Source organism: Silene latifolia, chromosome 10, assembly GCF_048544455.1.
Source record: "Silene latifolia isolate original U9 population chromosome 10, ASM4854445v1, whole genome shotgun sequence".
NCBI classification, from domain to species: Eukaryota; Viridiplantae; Streptophyta; class Magnoliopsida; order Caryophyllales; family Caryophyllaceae; genus Silene; species Silene latifolia.
The window spans coordinates 47,818,886-47,836,149 of record NC_133535.1 but is presented as its reverse complement, the minus strand read 5'-3'; the positions used below and the strand labels follow the sequence as shown (position 1 = coordinate 47,836,149).

Here is a 17,264-nt window from a genome sequence, read left to right as displayed (position 1 = left end):
CTATGTGGTGTTATATTGTTGTTCACATGATAAGCACGATTGTCTAGCATCTATATGCTAAGGCATTGTGTGATTCGTATTCATATTCTTATGTTTACATGTTATATTAATCATGACATTTCGTGGCTGGGAGAACTCGGAGTTACTCCCCACTGACTGTGGCTTTCGTATTTGTATAAAATGCGAATGACAGGTAGGTGATGCATATATGGGGTACATGGACGAGCTAGCGAGCAAAGTAACCTTGGAACCTAGATTGGCTTAATTTTATGGTGACCCTTAAACACTTTTTATGTCACATACATTTTAGGGACATATGTCTCCCTCTTTACATTGGTTGTATAATTTGCTATTCGCGACTTTAGCGATGGTTATGTTATGAAACATCTAGTTAGACCTTGTATGTTTGACACCTTCCAATTTGGATATCTTTATAACAGGTTCAGGTTTTAAAATTACAGGTTTTTACCCAATTGAACCTATTACAAACATATCCATGCAGTTTTATTCTAGAATTACGTGTTTACTTTTCCGCGATAAGTGAGGGTGTCACAGTTTGTAACACCCCGTATTTTATTAAGTTGGATAAAATTCTTTTAATTGCTATTTTGAATTTAATTACATCATTTAACGATTTATATATTTATGCTTAGCTAATTAATTAATTTCATCATAATTCGATACGTTAATTTTAATAATCATTAATAAGTTTATTTAAAGTTAGTTCGAGTTTATTGAAATTAGTTCGTGTTTATTTATTTAATAATTTCCGTTTCTTTACGAGTCCTTATGAAAGTTGTTTTAAGTAAACCCGAGATGGATTTTGGGAACAAAACCGTCCAATTAGCTATTTTGAGCTTATTTCACTAAATTAGCAATTTTTATTAATATCCGTTAGTTTTGTAAAAATCGCTAATAATTCCGATTCAAGCTGATATTGTATTATTTACGTTAACTAGCTGAGTTTATTTTATTTTCACTCATTAAATTTATTTATTATTGATTCCGCTTTATTACTGAAACTTTTACTAAAACCGGTTAAATTTAACTCGAAACGGTTTTAATAACTATCGAAGTTTCTTAACGACGAAGAAACGTACGTATAATATATAGCAGGCTAGCAGGCTCGTCACTCATTCTTTCATTTTTCCCACGTCTTTTTTCTTCTTCGTCCTTCTTCGTCCTTCCGTTGTTCCTTCTTCAACTTTTGTCAATAATCCGTCCTGGTGCTCCGTTTGTCATCCGTTTTCAACTATTTTTGTTCCATAGCGCTCCTCTCGTCGTTCTCGTCAATCCGTTGTAAGTAAAATTCATTTTCGTCATGTATTTTTACAAACCCATTTATATTTTCAGCTTTATTTTTTATAAGACGGTTGTATGTACTAAAATAGACGGTCTTGTAGAAGATTTGTTAGTCATAAATGATTAGTTCAATCGGAAAAAGGTAACAATTATGGATTACTCGATATTACTTGTAAAATATGTTTATTTCGAATCTTTGGTTAGTCATTGTTTTATATTTGAGACGGTGTATAATTATATATAGGGATCCTTATGGATGTTAATTAGTCGGTTGTATAGTTGAGACGGTGTATCGATATGTGGAGATAGTTGAGACGGTGTATACCGACCTCTAGGGATCATTTGGGATGCTAGTTAGTAAGTGGTATATTTAAGACGGTGTATGCTGACATGTATGGATTGTTTTGGGTGATAATTGGTGTGTTTTATAGTTGAGACGGTGTATACTGACATGTAGGGATTGTTTTGGACTGATTTGGACTCTGTGTTGGGGCGATTTTTGTAGTCTTTAGGGACTGTTTTTGAGTTGCTTTATACTTGTGGATTTCCGCTCTAAAACCGTTTTAAATGCTGACTTAGTTGGCTCAGCTAGGACTGTTTTTAGGCGCGAGAATGGAGTCTTAAGGGGACGATTGGTACTCTGTTTTGGGCGGGGGACGAGAGCGTCATCGTGGGTTTTTACTTTGCATTTGAGGACTGGAGTTGGGGTCGAACTTAGGCATCTTTTGGGTTCTGTTTTGGACTGATTTTTGGGTCAGGTTATGAAGTAGGGTGAAGGGTGGCTATGGGTAGTCCGGTGGTGGTCGTGTCGGACTCCTTATGGCTTGCTTTTAGGCGAGTTTGATGGCCGTGGCCTAGCTAAGTCACGAGTTTGAGGCCATGTGTAGTTGGTGGTTAGGCCGAGTTTGAGGTTGTCATAATAACTTTTGAGCCGTGTCTATAAATTGTTTTGACGCTAGTTTGGTTTATTTAAAATATAATTAAATTAATTTCCGTCTCATATTTTATATAAAGATAATTCGTTAATATCGTCCTTTCACATAATTATTTTAGGTGGCTCATATGTGGTTGAAGATGAAGAGTAATTTTGGGTTTTAGAAGCTTTCTCAAGTTCTTACTTGTCTCTTTGCTAGCGTAAGGTAACTATTCCGAGTTACTCGACGAATTAATGTCACATTAGTAGCTGATGTTGTGCTTGTTGTTTGTTAAGTGTTTAGGTGATTGATAATGTGTTACTTTCGTTTTTCACATGATAGAAATTGGAAATAGCATGAGAATAATATTGCGATAAAATTTGTAATTTGGGCCAAAGAGGCCAAGACTCGAGTGGGCAGATTGACCGAACGAGTTTGGCCAAGCTAGGTTTAAACCATCGACCTCGATTTGACCGATGACCCGTCGCGGGACTCGGGTCGAGGGTTTGTCTTTGAGGTGAGATTGGTTGTTATTGGAAATTTTATGTTATGTCTTGATATTTGTAATTATCATTTCACATGTTGGTTGTTGGATGAATTGGTTTGCCTTATACTTGGTCTTGTTGCCTCTTTGCCATTTTAGCTTGTTCTCATGAATTATGAAATTAACGGTTAGTTGGAATTTGGATTATTATTGATAATGGAGATATTGTTGGATTGTCAGTTGAATTGGGTATCCTACTTGTCTTGTGTGGTGTGGGCTAAAGTATTCAAGTGGGACTAGTGGGACTTGGTCCTAGGTGAGTATTTCGGCCTTCATCATAGATAGGTCATTATAGTCTTTGACGAGTGTATGTTCACTGCTTAATAGCCTCTGTGTTCCTGACTTGGTGGGTTTATATCCAAGTTGAGGCATGACCTCATTACTTATTTTGAGAGTAAGTGGTCAGCTTAAGTACTAGCCAACCCTTTGGTGGACTCCTTAGGGTACTCACTTTGTTTTTAAAAAAATTGTGGGTCTTGGGTGCGGTGGTGTGTATCCGCATGTCTAGGTCTGCGCAGATTTTAGGCTAGGGTTATGTTGTGTCTTGGCCATGTTTTGATAGAACCTCTGAGCCAAGATACCGGTTCGATTACCTTCCCTACCTCGTGGTATAGACTCGAGTTACAGAGTGACTATTGACCGTACTAAGAACTTATGCCTGTCTTTGATATATTGTCCTTTCTTGTACGGTGATTCTATGAATCATAGAAGGTGAGATGCAAGCCGGCTATGGTTGATAGAGTTTGGATTCCTGGATGTTATGTGATTCACATGATAGGGTAGTATGAGTCGGTCTAGTAATCACATGCTAGGACTATGTGTTGTTATATTGTTGTTCACATGATAAGCACGATTGTCTAGCATCTATATGCTAAGGCTATGTGTTATTCATATTCATATTCTTATGTTTACATGTTATATTAATTATGACATTTCGTGGCTGGGAGAACTCGGAGTTACTCCCCACTGACTGTGGCTTTCGTATTTGTATAAAATGCGAATGACAGGTAGGTGATGCATATATGGGGTACATGGACGAGCTAGCGAGCAAAGTAACCCTGGAACCTAGATTGACTTTATTTTATTGTGACCCTTAAATACTTTTTATGTCACATACATTTTAGGGACATATGTCTCCCTTTCTCATATTTGGGTTGTATAACTTTGTTTCGCGACTTTAGCAATGGTTATGTTATGACTCTTCTAGTTAGACCTTGTATGTTTGACACCTTCCAATTTGGATATCTTTATAACAGGTTCAGGTTTTAAAAATTACAGGTTTTTACCCAAATGAACCTATTACAAACATATCCATGCAGTTTTATTCTAGAATTACGTGTTTATTTTTCCGCAATTAATGAGGGTTTTACACCAACAAATGATAAAACTAATTATCAGACGTTTCCAATAACAAGCTTTAACACTAATTGACGTTAAAACCAGTGAAAAACATTAAAATATTTTCAAAACCTTTAGTTCAAATTTTTATTTTTTTTTATAATAAGGGTAATAACTCCATTAGCTATAGATAAGCTCAGGGTCATTGATCCAAGAACGCAACAATTATTAAATGACAATCAACAAACAGGTTAGTACCTAACAAAGAGCAAACACAAAGAGACTACAACATACGGTCCTAAGTCTACCCATCCTACCCATCTCTCAAGTTTATTATTTTAAGGTCAAGTTATTTATATTGGGGTGCACAAACGTGCGTCGGGAGCAAATATGCTCTGATACCAACTGTGACACCCTCACATATCGCGGAAAAGTAAACACGTAATACTAGAATAAAACTGCATGGATATGTTTGTAATAGGTTCAATTGGGTAAAAACCTATAATCTTAAAACCTGAACCTGTTATAAAGATATCCAAATTGGAAGGTGTCAAACATACAAGGTCTAACTAGAAGTGTCATAACATAACCATCGCTAAAGTCGCGAATAGCAAATTATACAACCAAATGTAAAGAGGGAGACATATGTCCCTAAAATGTATGTGACATAAAAAGTGTTTAAGGGTCACAATAAAATAAAACCAATCTAGGTTCCAAGGTTACTTTGCTCGCTAGCTCGTCCATGTACCCCATATATGCATCACCTACCTGTCATTCGCATTTTATACAAATACGAAAGCCACAGTCAGTGGGGAGTAACTCCGAGTTCTCCCAGCCACGAAATGTCATAATTAATATAACATGTAAACATAAGAATATGAATACGAATCACACAATGCCTTAGCATATAGATGCTAGACAATCGTGCTTATCATGTGAACAACAATATAACGCCACATAGTCCTAGCATGTGAATACTAGACCGACTCATACTACATTATCATGTGAATCACATAACATCCAGGAATCCAAACTCTATCAACCATAGCCGGCTTGCATCTCACCTTCTATGATTCATAGAATCATCAAACAAGAAAGGGCAATATATCAAAGACAGGCATAAGTTCTTAGTACGGTCAATAGTCACTCTGTAACTCGAGTCTATACCACGAGGTAGGGAAGGTAATCGAACCGGTATCTTGGCTCAGAGGTTCTATCAAAACATGGCCAAGACACAACACAACCCTAGCCTAAAATCTGCGCAGACCTAGACATGCGGATACACACCACCGCACCCAAGACCCACAATTTTTCTAAAACAAAGTGAGTACCCTAAGGAGTCCACCAAAGGGTTGGCTAGTACTTAAGCTGACCACTTACTATCAAAATAAGTAACGAGGTCATGCCCCAACTTGGATATAAACCCACCAAGTCAGGAACACAGAGGCTATTAAGCAGTGAACATACACTCGTCAAAGACTATAATGACCTATCTATGATGAAGGCCGAAACACTCACCTAGGACCTAAATAAAACTAATCTAGGTCCCAGCTTGAATACTTTAGCCCGCACCACACAAGACCAGTAGGATACCCAATTAACCATAAGAGGGCAAAGAGTCCAACTTACCAACATAAATGCTAACATTCTATCATGTGAAAGGCTATATAAATGTCTATTCAGCAAACAATCCAACAATATCCTCAATATCAATAATAATCCAAACTCCAGCTAACCGTTAATCTCATAATTCATGAGAACAAGCTAAAATGGCAACAAGACAAGAAGACTCAAGTATAAGGCAACCAATTCATCCCACAACCAACATGTGAAATGATAATTACAAATATCAAGGCATAACATAAAACATCCAATCTCACCTCAAAGACAAACCCTCGACCCGAGTCCCGCGACGGGTCATCGGTCAAATAGAGGCTGACTGGTTTAAACCTAGTTTGACCAAACTCGTTCGGTTAATCTGGCCCAGCTCAGAGTCTTTGCCTACTTTGGCCCAAATCATAAAATTTATCACAATATAATTCTCATGCTATTTCTAATTTCTATCATGTGAAAAACGAAAGTAACACATTATCAATCACCTAAACACTTAACAAACAACAGGCACAACATTAACTACTAATGTGACATTAATTCGTCGAGTAACTCGGAATAGTTACCTTACGCTAGCAAAGAGACAAGTAAAAACTTGAGAAAGCTTCTAAAACCCAAAATTACTCTTCATCTTCAACCACATATGAGCCACCTAAAATAATTATGTGAAAGGACGATATTAACGAATTATCTTTATATAAAATATGAGACGGAAATTAATTTAATTATATTTTAAATAAACCAAACTAGCGTCAAAACAATTTATAGACACGGCTCAAAAGTTATTATGACAATCTCAAACTCGGCCTAAACACCAACTACACATGGCCTCAAACTCGTGACTTAGCTAGGCCACGGCCATCAAACTCGCCTAAAAGCAAGCCATAAGGAGTCCGACACGACCACCGCCCGACTACCCATAGCCACCCTTCACCCTACTTCATAACCTGACCCAAAAATCAGTCCAAAACAGAACCCAAAAGATGCCTAAGTTCGACCCCAACTTCAGTCCTCAAATGCAAAGTGAAAACCCACGATGACGGCTCTCGCCCCGCCCAAAAACAGTACCAATCGTCCCCTTAAGACTCCATTCTCGTGCCTAAAAACAGTCCTAGCTGAGCCAACTAAGTCAGCATTTTAAACGGTTTTAGAGCGGAAATCCACAAGTATAAAGCAACTCAAAAACAGACCCTAAAGACTACAAAAATCGCCCCAACATAGAGTCCAAATTAGTCCAAAATAATCCCTACATGTCAGTATACACCGTCTCAACTATAAAACACACCAATTATCACCCAAAACAATCCATACATGTCAGCATACACCGTCTTAAATATACCACTTACTAACTAGCATCCCAAATGATCCCTAGAGGTCAGTATACACCGTCTCAATCATCTCCACATATCAGTATACACCGTCTCAACTATACAACTGACTAATTAACATCCATAAGGATCCCTATATATAATTATACACCGTCTTAATTACAAAACAGACTAACCAGCATTCGAAATAAACATATTTTACAAGTAATATTGAGTAATCTATAATTGTTACCTTTTTCCGATTGAACTAATCATTTATGACTAACAAATCTTCTACAAGACCGTCTATTTTAGTACATGTTACACTACATGTTACATTAAATATGACATTTCGTTAGAATACTTGATAATAACATAAAACCTCCAATAACAACCAATCTTACCTCAAAGACAAACCCTCGACCCGAGTCCTGCGACGGGTCATCGGTCAAATCGAGGCTGACTGGTTTAAACCTAGTTTGACCAAACTCGTTCGGTCAATCTGGCCCAGCTCAGAGTCTTTGCCTACTTTGGCCCAAATCATAAAATTTATCACAATATAATTCTCATGCTATTTCTAATTTCTATCATGTGAAAAACGAAAGTAACACATTATCAATCACCTAAACACTTAACAAACAACAGGCACAACATTAACTACTAATGTGACATTAATTCGTCGAGTAACTCGGAATAGTTATGGAGTATGTCAGTAAATGCCTCACCTGCCAGAAAGTAAAGGTAGAGCATCAAAAGCCCGGGGGTTTGCTTCAACCCTTGGATGTTCCTCTTTGGAAATGGGAGTCTATTTCCATGGATTTTGTGATGGCTTTACCCAGGACTTCCACTGGGAAGAATGCCGTTTGGGTGGTTGTGGACCGATTGACTAAGTGTGCTCGGTTTATTCCTATCAAAGAGACCTGGAGATTAGAAGTTCTAGCTGGTGCCTATGTGAATGAAGTAGTGCGCTATCATGGGGTTCCTAAAGATATAGTTTCAGATCGAGACCCTCGATTTTGTTCTCGTTTGGACCTGCATTACGGGAGGCCTTGGGTAGTAAACTATTGATGAGCACTTTGCTTTTCACGCCGCCATGATGGTCAAACCGAGAGAACAATTCAAACTTTAGAGGATCTTCTTCGTGCATGTGCCTTAGATTTCCAAACTTCCTGGGAGAAATGTTTACCCTACGGTTGAGTTCTCTTACAACAACGGACTATCAAGCCTCCATTAAAATGGCACCATATGAAGCTCTGTACGGTAGAAAATGTCGTACTCCTGTCTGTTGGGATCAAACCCAAAATGTTCCAATGTTAGGACCTGATTTGGTGACCGAGTCCATTGAACAAGTTAAAATCATTCGGGAGCGGATGAAAGCCGCTCAGGACCGTCAAAAATCATATGCTGATGTCCGTCGTCGACCACTTTCCTTTGAGGTTGATGATCAAGTATTCCTTAAAGTGTCACCTATGAAAGGGGTGAAACGGTTTGGCGTAAAAGGGAAGTTGAGCCCTAAATATATTGGACCTTTAGGGTGATTGAAAAGATTGGTCCTGCTTTGCTTACCGTTTAGAATTGCCCCCAAATCTGAGCAAGGTTCACAATGTCTTCCATGTTTCTCAGTTGAGGAAGTACATTAGTGACCCTAGCCATATCATCCAAGAAGAGATTCTTGAATTGGAGCCTAACTTGGCGGTTGAAGAAAGGCCAATTCGGATTCTTGAAAAAGCCAACAAGCAACTTAGGAGCAAAGTTGTACCTCTAGTCCGTGTTCTTTGGCGTTGTGGAAATGTCGAAGAAGAGACTTGGGAGACTGAAGCTTCTATGTTAGCTAAATATCCTGAATTATTCTCGTAAGGTATTCCTTTTCTTACTCTTTTTCGAGTTACTAAGCCGTGTTTAATCATAATTAGTAAAGATATTATTCTTATTATAGAACTTTAAACTAAAATTTTGAAAATGCTTTTATGATTTTTAATGGTTTTAACATTAGTGAATGTTAAATCTCGTTGTTGGAGACGTCCCAATAATGGGTTTTCTCATTTATTGGTGTAGAAATATTTTTTTATATCTTGATATGAATGTGGATGTTCTTGTCTGATCAACAAGAGTATCACCGTTTCATTGAAAAGATACCTATATTTTTCTTATGATTATATTATTAAGATGTTGTATACTATAATTTCTCCTTCTAAGTTTCGAGGACGAAACTTTTTAAAAGGAGGGGTGATTGTAACACCCCGTAATTTCGGACCATTATTATTTTGCGGAAGTAATTTATTAATCAAGTAAAATTGATATTAATGTATTTGAAGTAATATTAATTCAAAGAAATATAATTTTATTATATTTTGAAGTAAAGTATTTATTTTGATAGTTTCGAAATGTTTAAAAATAGTTTAAACCGTGTAAAAACTTTTTATTTCGAAATAAGGGCATATCGGGGAAAAATGACAACTCTATTGAAAATTGGGCAAACGATTATGGAAATGGGTCATATGAATACTCAATTTTCTTGTAATCTCGTGTTTAAGAACTTTGGTCTTGTCGGAATTTGCAATTGACAAGCGGTTCTAATTATCGTCGTAACGAGCCAAACCCGACTCATGAAATCCCGCCTAAAACCCGCTCCCTTCCTCTCCCTTTCCCGCGGCACCCTCCCCCTTCCTTTCCTTTTCATTTTTTTTTTCTTTTCCATTCATGTTCCTTGAACCTTCTAGCAACAAAACACCATTTCTATTCAACCTAAGCTTTTCTAAGCCAAATTTCACCATAACTCACTCGTTTCTAGTCCGATTTTCACAAAATTTATATTTTCGGAATCCTCTCTTCAAGATCTACATCCTAGTATGTTTTAATTTCAGTTTTCTTGATGTTGATTTAAGACGAATTTGGGCATATTTCGATTTTTGTGCTTATTGTTGTGTTTTTATTGCTTATTTAGGTGAAGATTTGGAAGACGAGTTTGGGGACTCGTATATTGTTGAAGATAGTGGTTAGTTGGCAGATTAGGGTTTGGGTTCAAGGTGCTAATTGCTCATTTTGTTGCTAAAGGTAACATATTTCGAGTTACTCGACGAATAATCGTCACATTCTTTGCTTTTTGTATGATTTTGTGATTTTTATTTGAGTAGTTTATTTCACATGATAATATGGGTTAAATGCATGTCTAATTCATGTCTTTTGTTAGCTTAAGTTAACATATTAGTATAGGAATGATTAATTGATGCTTCAGACGATGTTAAACTGAACAAAAATGGAGAAATGGAGGGTTGGGGGTGGCGGCCAGCAGGCCCGTGCAGGCCCATGGCAGGCCCACGGCTGGCCCGGGTCATCCCGTTGCTTGTTTCGCGGTTTTTCATGCATTATTTGTCATTTCGGGTTTATTAATGTTATAATTAGTATAAGTAACAAATGGGTAATCTTTTGAAATGAATCATATTAGTAGTAAAAATTATGTTGATGGTAAAAATTATGTTTATTTTGGTAGTTGACACATGTTAGAATAGGTTATAAAATGAAATTGTAATGAATAGGCTCAAAATGAATTTTATAGCGATAATTGTAATGTTTGGATGATTATCCAAAATCGAGCCTTGGTCCCTTTGGTGAATCGATGTCAGTCAATTGTGTGATTGGTCAGCCGCAATTTAACCCGTACCTGTCGCAGGACTGGGTTGCGGGTAAAAATTCGGTTGGATGAAATTTTGTATGAATTGGATAATTGGCCTTATTCTTGTTTTAGGCCATTTATTAAGTTTTTAGTTCACATGTGTTGTTGGTTGAATTTAATAGTTTCTTATATTGTAGAAACGGCCCTAGATTCCCTGAAACCTTTAATATTGTTAATATTGCTAGAATTGGAATTGGTATTGAATACTTCTTGCAGGTTGTTGTGTTTGTCATAGATAGGTCTTTATAGTCTTTGACGAGTATATGTTCACTGCTTAATAGCCTCTGTGTTCCTGACTTGGTGGGATTATATCCAAGTTGGGGCATGACCTCGTTACTTATTTTGATAGTAAGTGGTCAGCTTAAGTACTAGCCAACCCTTTGGTGGACTCCTTAGGGTACTCACTTTGTTTTAGAAAAATTGTGGGTCTTGGGTGCGGTGGTGTGTATCCGCATGTCTAGGTCTGCGCAGATTTTAGGCTGGGTTGTGTTGTGTCTTGGCCATGTTTTGATAGAACCTCTGAGCCAAGATACCGGTTCGATTACCTTCCCTACCTCGTGGTATAGACTCGAGTTACAGAGTGACTATTGACCGTACTAAGAACTTATGCCTGTCTTTGATATATTGCCCTTTCTTGTATAGTGATTTTATGAATTGTAATAGGTGAGATGTAAGCCGGTTACAATTGATAAAGTTTGGATTACTGCTTGTTATAGGTTTCACATGATAGTTTAATTTGGTTAGTTTAGTGTTCATACGTTAGAATACTTGATAATTAAATTGTTTATCATATTGTTTACATGTTACACTACATGTTACATTAAATATGACATTTCGTGGCTGGGAGGACTCGAAGTTACTCCCCACTGAATTGTGGCTTTCGTGTTTGTATAAAATGCGATTGACAGGTTGAAGATGATTAAATGGGGTACACATACGAGCTAGTGAGCAAAAGAACCTTGGACTTAGTTTGGCTATACTTTGTAGTAAACCTTTATATATTTGTTGTGTTTATATTTTGAAGGGACATATGTCTCCCTCTTCTATTTTGGTTTGTATCTATATTCTCGCAGTTTTAGCATAGTTATGTAAATTAGTTTGTTAGTATTTGCAGGTTTTGGCACCCTCCTCTTGGAAATGTTTGTGAATGGTTTAGAAAAGTTTTAAAAATTACAGGTTTTGTCTAGTTGAACCACTTACAAACATATCCTGTCAGTTTTTCTGTAGAATTTACGTGTTTAATTAACGCTATATATAGGGGTGTCACAGTTGGTATCAGAGATTAAGAATAAGGCGAGATACAAAAAGAACGAGAAACATCTTCAAGGAAGTAGAAGCATTCTTCAAAGGTTGAACAAATCTTCAATCCTCAGCAATAGGCACTAAATCTTAATCTTCTTAAAATATAAGTGTCCTTTCAATGAATTCTCAGCCCACAAAGCATCATTGTAAATTGAAACAAAGCTGGTGGAATCCCGATGGACCATGCTTTTGATTTTAGGAGAGAGCTTTTCAAGATAAACACAAAGAGACTACAACATAAGGTCCTAAGTCTACCCATCCTACCCATCTCTCAAGTTTATTATTTTAAGGTCAAGTTATTTATATTGGGGTGCACAAACGTGCGTCGGGAGCAAATATGCTCTGATACCAACTGTGACACCCCTATATATAGCGTTAATTAAACACGTAAATTCTACAGAAAAACTGACAGGATATGTTTGTAAGTGGTTCAACTAGACAAAACCTGTAATTTTTAAAACCTGAACCTGTTTGTTGATTGTCATTTAATAATTGTTGCGTTCTTGGATCAATGACCCTGAGCTTATCTATAGCTAATGGAGTTATTACCCTTATTATAAAAAAAATGAAAAGGAAAGGAAGGGGGAGGGTGCCGCGGGAAAGGGAGAGGAAGGGAGCGGGTTTTAGGCGGGATTTCATGAGTCGGGTTTGGCTCGTTACGACGATAATTAGAACCGCTTGTCAATTGCAAATTCCGACAAGACCAAAGTTCTTAAACACGAGATTACAAGAAAATTGAGTATTCATATGACCCATTTCCATAATCGTTTGCCCAATTTTCAATAGAGTTGTCATTTTTCCCCGATATGCCCTTATTTCGAAATAAAAAGTTTTTACACGGTTTAAACTATTTTTAAACATTTCGAAACTATCAAAATAAATACTTTACTTCAAAATATAATAAAATTATATTTCTTTGAATTAATATTACTTCAAATACATTAATATCAATTTTACTTGATTAATAAATTACTTCCGCAAAATAATAATGGTCCGAAATTACGGGGTGTTACAATCACAAGCATTTATGTTGGTAAGTTGGACTCTTTGTGTTAGGAATGAGTTGCCTATGTGATTAATGTTACACTTTCAGGGATTTGACCCCCAATTGGGTTTAAAAGTGAAACCTTTATTTCTATTTTGGCTTTTTGCAAAAGAAAATTTGAGTAGATTACCTTTTCTTTTCCAACTGTGACACCCTCAAATTATAGCGTTAACTAAACACAAAAGTTCTACAGAAAAACTGACAGGATATGTTTGTAATTGGTTCAACTAGACAAAATCTGTAATTTTAAAAACTTTTCTAAACCATTCACAAACACTTCCAAATGAAGAGTGCCAAAAACCTGCAAATGCTAACAAACTAATTTACATAACATAACTAAAGACGCGAGAAAATAGTGATACAAACCAAAATAAAAGAGGGAGACATATGTCCCTTCAAAATATATACACAACCAACTGTTTAAAGGTTTGCTACAAAATATAGTCAAACTAAGTCCAAGGTTCTTTTGCTCACTAGCTCGTCTGTGTACCCCAACTACGCATCATCAACCTGTCAATCGCATTTTATACAAACACGAAAGCCACAATTCAGTGGGGAGTAACTTCGAGTCTGAAAAACCGCGAAACAAGCAACGGGCTGACCCGAGCCAGCCGTGGGCCTGCACGGGCCTGCTGGGCCTGCTGGCCGCCACCCCCAACCCTCCATTTCTCCATTTTTGTTCAGTTTAACATCGTCTGAAGCATCAATTAATCGTACCCAATTCATTTCCATACTAATATGAGAACGTAAACTAACAAAAGACATGAATTAGACAAGAATTTAACCCATATTATCATGTGAAATAAACTACTCACACAACAATCACAAAATCATACAAGAAAACAAGATTGTGACATTAAACCGTCGAGTAACTCGAAATATGTTACCTTTAGCAACAAAATGAGCAATTAGCACCTTGAACCCAAACCCTAATCTGCCAACTAACCACTATCTTCAACTATATACGAGTCTCCAAACTCGTCTTCTAAATCTTCACCTAAATAAACAATAAAAACACAATAATAAGCACAAAAATCAAAATATGCCCAAATTCGTCTTAAATCAACATCAAGAAAACTGAAATTGTAATGAATAAGCTCAAAATGAATTTTATAGCGATAATTGTAATGTTTGGATGATTATGCCGAAAACTGAGCCTTGGTCCCTTTGACTGAATCGATGTCAGTCAATTGTGTGATTGGTCAGCCGCAATTTAACCCGTACCTGTCGCAGGACTTGGGTTGCGGGTAAAAATTCGGTTGGATGAAATTTTATATGAATTGGATAATCGGTCTTTTTCTTGTTTTAGGCCATTTATTAAGTTTTAGTTCACATGTGTTGTTGGTTGAATTTAATAGTTTCTTATATTGTAGAAACGGCCCTAGATTCCCTAAAACCTTTAATATTGTTAATATTGCTAGAAATGGTATTGGTATTAAATACTTTTTGCAGGTTGTTGTGTTTGTCATAGATAGGTCTTTATAGTCTTTGACGAGTATATGTTCACTGCTTAATAGCCTTTGTGTTCCTGACTTGGTGGGATTATATCCAAGTTGGGGCATGACCTCGTTACTTATTTTGAGGGTAAGTGGTCAGCTTAAGTACTAGCCAACCCTTTGGTGGACTCCTTAGGGTACTTACTTTGTTTTAGAAAAATTGTGGGTCTTGGGTGCGGTGGTGTGTATCCGCATGTCTAGGTCTGCGCAGATTTTAGGCTAGGGTTGTGTTGTGTCTTGGCCATGTTTTGATAGAACCTCTGAGCCAAGATACCGGTTCGATTACCTTCCCTACCTCGTGGTATAGACTCGAGTTACAGAGTGACTATTGACCGTACTAAGAACTTATGCCTGTCTTTGATATATTGCCCTTTCTTGTATGGTGATTTTATGAATTGTAATAGGTGAGATGTAAGCCGGTTACAATTGATAAAGTTTGGATTAATGCTTGTTATATGTTTCACATGATAGTTTAATTTGGTCAGTTTAGTGTTCATACGTTAGAATACTTGATAATTAAATTGTTTATCATATTGTTTACATGTTACACTACATGTTACATTAAATATGACATTTCGTGGCTGGGAGGACTCGAAGTTACTCCCCACTGAATTGTGGCTTTCGTGTTTGTATAAAATGCGATTGACAGGTTGATGATGCGTAGTTGGGGTACACAGACGAGCTAGTGAGCAAAAGAACCTTGGACTTAGTTTGACTATATTTTGTAGCAAACCTTTAAACAGTTGGTTGTGTATATATTTTAAAGGGACATATGTCTCCCTCTTTTATTTTGGTTTGTATCACTATTTTCTCGCGTCTTTAGTTATGTTATGTAAATTAGTTTGTTAGCATTTGCAGGTTTTTGGCACTCTTCATTTGGAAGTGTTTGTGAATGGTTTAGAAAAGTTTTTAAAATTACAGGTTTTGTCTAGTTGAACCAATTACAAACATATCCTGTCAGTTTTTCTGTAGAACTTACGTGTTTAGTTAACGCTATAATTTGAGGGTGTCACAGTTGGACACCACCGCACCCAAGACCCACAATTTTTCTAAAACAAAGTGAGTACCCTAAGGAGTCCACCAAAGGGTTGGCTAGTACTTAAGCTGACCACTTACTATCAAAATAAGTAACGAGGTCATGCCCCAACTTGGATATAAACCCACCAAGTCAGGAACACAGAGGCTATTAAGCAGTGAACATACACTCGTCAAAGACTATAATGACCTATCTATGATGAAGGCCGAAACACTCACCTAGGACCTAAATAAAACCAATCTAGGTCCCAGCTTGAATACTTTAGCCCGCACCACACAAGACCAGTAGGATACCCAATTAACCATAAGAGGGCAAAGAGTCCAACTTACCAACATAAATGCTAACATTCTATCATGTGAAAGGCTATATAAATGTCTATTCAGCAGACAATCCAACAATATCCTCAATATCAATAATAATCCAAACTCCAGCTAACCGTTAATCTCATAATTCATGAGAACAAGCTAAAATGGCAACAAGACAAGAAGACTCAAGTATAAGGCAACCAATTCATCCAACAACCAACATGTGAAATGATAATTACAAATATCAAGGCATAACATAAAACATCCAATCTCACCTCAAAGACAAACCCTCGACCCGAGTCCCGCGACGGGTCATCGGTCAAATCGAGGCTGACTAGTTTAAACCTAGTTTGACCAAACTCGTTCGGTCAATCTGGCCCAGCTCAGAGTCTTTGCCTACTTTGGCCCAAATCATAAAATTTATCACAATATAATTCTCATGCTATTTCTAATTTCTATCATGTGAAAAACGAAAGTAACACATTATCAATCACCTAAACACTTAACAAACAACAGGCACAACATTAACTACTAATGTGACATTAATTCGTCGAGTAACTCGGAATAGTTACCTTACGCTAGCAAAGAGACAAGTAAAAACTTGAGAAAGCTTCTAAAACCCAAAATTACTCTTCATCTTCAACCACATATGATTCACCTAAAATAATTATGTGAAAGGACGATATTAACGAATTATCTTTATATCAAATATGAGACGGAAATTAATTTAATTATATTTTAAATAAACCAAACTAGCGTCAAAACAATTTATGGACACGGCTCAAAAGTTATTATGACAACCTCAAACTCGGCCTAACCACCAACTACACATGGCCTCAAACGCGTGACTTAGCTAGGCCACGGCCAGGCCACTAGGAGTCCGACACGACCACCACCCGGCTACCCATAGCCACCCTTCACCCTACTTCATAACCTGACCCAAAAATCAGTCCAAAACAGAACCCAAAAGATGCCTAAATTCGACCCCAACTCCAGTCCTCAAATGCAAAGTGAAAACCCACGATGACAGCTCTCGTCCCTGCCCAAAACAGAGTACCAATCGTCCCCTTAAGACTCCCTTCTCGCGCCTAAAAACAGTCCTAGCTGAGCCAACTAAGTCAGCATTTAAAACGGTTTTAGAGCGGAAATCCACAAGTATAAAGCAACTCAAAAACAGACCCTAAAGACTACAAAAATCGCCCCAACACAGAGTCCAAATTAGTCCAAAATAATCCCTACATGTCAGTATACACCGTCTCAACTATAAAACACACCAATTATCACCCAAAACAATCCATACATGTCAGCATACACCGTCTTAAATATACCACTTACTAACTAGCATCCCAAATGATCCCTAGAGGTCAGTATACACCGTCTCAATCATCTCC

General features: G+C 37.2%; 1 long non-coding RNA gene across 1 annotated transcript; it reads left to right on the top strand.

Annotated features, from left to right (window-relative positions):
- Positions 1 to 9,707: 9,707 nt before the first annotated feature.
- On the top strand, positions 9,708 to 11,662 carry LOC141608974 (uncharacterized). The gene is made up of 3 exons (XR_012527103.1): positions 9,708 to 9,863; positions 9,967 to 10,070; positions 11,598 to 11,662. It is a non-coding gene; the product is annotated as an uncharacterized LOC141608974 (long non-coding RNA).
- The last annotated feature ends 5,602 nt before the right edge of the window (positions 11,663 to 17,264 follow it).